The sequence below is a fragment of the Nematolebias whitei genome, chromosome 1 (assembly GCF_014905685.2).
Source record: "Nematolebias whitei isolate Nwh7 chromosome 1, NemWhi1, whole genome shotgun sequence".
NCBI classification, from domain to species: domain Eukaryota; kingdom Metazoa; phylum Chordata; class Actinopteri; order Cyprinodontiformes; family Rivulidae; genus Nematolebias; species Nematolebias whitei.
In genome coordinates, this window is record NC_056498.1 from 88,708,587 (window position 1) to 88,712,533 (window position 3,947).

Genomic DNA, 3,947 nt, shown 5'->3' on the forward strand with positions numbered 1-3,947 from the left:
ATCGGCGCATGGCTTTACAAATTTAAAGACCAGTAGCTGCTCATAGAATCCAGCTTGGTCAGAGATGAAATGGATGTTCAACTTGAATACTTCTCCTTAAAAACAAAGAAAGACGTTAAAATGTGCGTATGGTTTCTAACCTGATGTACATGTGGCCATTTTGCTCAAGCCTTGAAACCAACACGATGTGAAATGTATGCAGTATTGTGAGATGTCACACTCAGTGTAAGTGTTGTCAGCTATTCTCAGAAACTACCACATCACATTTTAAATATCAGTAAAACAGACTAAGTCAAAGTCATTTTGTATTGTCTACTACTTTAAAGTTATTATTCCAGAATGCGTTGAATTTAAACTGTAGATGTGCATCCAATGATTACTTTCTGAAAGTTTCATTAAAATCTGTGAAGTAGTTCATCAATATCAGGGGAATTTAGATAAAGGTTGTGGATGTTTATCAGTAACTAATGTTAAATTAATGTGTGTGAGTTAGAGAGTTGTTTTGTCTCCTCAGAGAGGAGCCTGCAGGAGCACGGAGGGCGCCTGTAAACTCCAAGGCCTTCTCTGAGTCTGTAAGCTGGAAAGCCGAGGTCGTCTGCTCTGTCAGATAAGCATGTATTAAAACACTTCCTGCCTCTGTCCGGTGCAGACCCTCACGGCCGGGGTTCTGAACACCAGTGCAAGCCTGTGTGTGAACTCTGCTCTTGCAAGTAAACTAGGTTGAAAAATCTTCTCCTGTCGTCGTGTGTGAGCTCCTTTTTATGATGAAAGGATATTTATCCAACAAAGAGATATTTTGCTGACAGTCAGACAAAGTTTGTGCAATGATTAGCACGTGGAATATGTCTTGTGAATGACTCAGCTACAACTACTACAACAACACACACACACACACGCACGCACACGCACACACACACACACACACACACACACACACACACACACATGGATAGAAATATGGGCCAACACATTGTCAGCTTTTGCCTTTTGGTGAATGAAAATGCACCACATACATTCAATAACTGTGAAAATCACATGTGTCACTGATGTCCAGCACTAATGTACCTGGGGAAATAGAGTAATTTTTGATAGTTCTGATAATGTTCCCATCGCTGTCTCTGATGGTGAAAATGTTTTTCACAAATTCAGTAGACTGAAAATTTAAATAAATGCTTCCTACACCAGCATTCTTCACAGTGAACGGCACAATTTTCTGTTGGACACAGAAAAAACATGTTTTAGTAAATCTCTGAGAAGAAATTCTTACAGCAAATGCACATTTTAAACCTTCTATGAAAAACAACGTAAAACATTGCCTGGTTAAAATAAAAAACTATAAAAGGTGTGTGAATATTTGTCACAGTAAATATCATGTAAAGATCCAAAAAAGTTCAATCTGGTCCGCTGGACATTAAAAAAATATATATATTTATAGAAACGTTTCGTCTCATCCGAGAGACTTCCTCAGTCTGAGGTGCTGTATTCAGCTCAGTCTTATAAATAGCACCTTCTCAAAGTGGATCAACCAGTTTGTTGCTGACAACCAAACTGGTTGATCCACTCTGAGAAGGTGCTATTTAAGAGACTGAGCTGAATACAGCACCTCAGACTGAGGAAGTCTCTCGGATGAAAGACGAAACGTTTCTATATTTTTTTGCTTTGTTTTTTTTTGAATGTCCAGAGGACCAGATTGAACTTTTTTTAATTTTTCTACCTGGATTATTGAGCATGCATCAGGATATCATGTAAAGATGATGCGCTTGCTCACAAATGAACGATTTACAAAATATAAATAAATAAATAAACTACCGGTAATGATTTAAGCAGTTTGAATAATGATTACAGATGTTATTTTTACTCTGGACTTACCTGGTGTTCATTCACAGAGATGCTGATTTTAGATTTTTCTGCTGGCGGTTCTGAAGTGATGCTGATATGATATTTTTCAGGGATTAAGAAAGCCCTGTGTAAGGATAACAAGATGACATGCTACTAATTATATACCACTTACATTGTACTACAAATAAATTACAATAATGGCTTCATGTCTATTATTGTGTTAGAGATGCTATATAAAGGTAAACTGAGGAAACACTGCTAAACCTCTCTCTAAGTGATACCTTTCTCTCCTGTAATGCTGAAAGGTCTTTGCCCACTTCTGACGGATCTGGATGTTTTGTTGTGCTTCCAGTGCCAACTTTTTTTCACAGGATACAAATTCCTCAGAGTCAGGGAAAACCGACGTTCTTGCTTTTTGACCTTTATTCATTTTGTTCTAAATCCAGAAAAAAAGTTACTTTGAATTCAGTACCAGGACCTGTTTGAACTGATAAATTATGTTCAAGTCCATCCAAGACCTACACAGAGCCCATGCAGCCGATAAAGAACCATGTCATCTGTTGTTTTTCTGTTGTAAAACAAGCTTCAGTGATGGGTGTGAGTCCTGTCAATTATCTTCTCTAAAATCAGCAAAATAGGAACAGTGGGCCAATTACATGTCATTTAAAACTGTGACATTGATGCATAAAATTTAATTCAATTATAGTGAACAGTGTAAAATCTGACTGTAGGCTACATTAAATGTCACAGAAAATAAATACAGATTAAGCATTGATCAAGTAGTTTGCTAACTTAACACTGCTGTTGCTAATATATTCTTACTGACAAATTAGAATTAAATGTAAACTGGAATATGATCTCTAACCAAAGTAATGCTTTATATTTATAGGAATACAATAGTAGACAACTATGCCAGGATTTGTTGAAACAAGTGTTTTGTTAACAAGATTATACCTGCTAGCATATTAGTCTTTTTAGCGTTAATGAAGCAGGCCAGCAAGAACATCTAGTTACAGTGTAACCCAAATCGATACATACACAGAACAGATTACAACAATAATGTAATTCCTGGCAAAATACTTACATTTTCGGTGGGCTGAACTAGCTTCAACTACTTTGTTTTCTTTGTAAAGCTAAAAATTGAAGATTGAAAATATCTTAGCAACAGTGAGGCATGTTTGAACAGCCTGTCATTCTAGAATGTTCCACGTTACTGACACAAAATACAGCATTTGTTTGGCTTTTTAGGAATATTTATTTATTTATGATTTTTTTTTTTCCATTTGTGAATATATATATTCTATTCTTTCAGCTGCTCCCTTCCTCTGGGGTCGCCATAGCGAACGTAACTCGCATGAAGACTCTGCAACAGTTTTTATGCTGGATGTCCTTCCTGACACAACCACAGACCACCGAACTACCACAGCCCTCTGTGTGGAGCAGAGAGCTGCATCTAAGGCACCCAGGGGAGCAGATGGTGGGGGTTAAGGGCCTTGCTCAAGGGCCCAGAGTGGGACGAATGAGGGTGGAGGCAGGTGTGGGCGCTTCACCTTTTCCACCCATGTTTTGACTCAAATTCTATTCAGTTCAATTTCAAAAATACTTTATAAATCCCAAAGGTAAATTAAATGTTGTTGTAGCTCATCATCCTGGTTTCATTAGAGTTGTTCTATATGCTGATGGCTGTGGGCAGGAAGGATCTCTTGTAGTTATACCTGGTCTGTCTTACAGTAAATCTGAAGAAACTGGCCGCAGATGTTGATCAGTCTACTTGGACTTAACAGGTTTCTCGGTCTTCTTGCACAGCAGGATGGATTGAACGTTGGGCAGAACTCGTCTCTGAGTGATGATCACTCCTCCCAGCAGCTTGTTGCAAACAGCCAGCTGCAGGTGTTGGGGGATGATCCTGGTCTTCTTGTTGTCACGAGCTGTGTTTCCCTCAAACTCCATAATCTTGGTAGTCAGGTACTCAAGCACTGCCACCAGGTAGATGGGAATGCATCCACAATGCCTCCTTTTCAACTCATTTGGGATTTTGGGCTGAGGTATAATTCAGCTTTTGAGATGTTATTCATCTGCTCCCAGTTGTTATATATATATATATATAT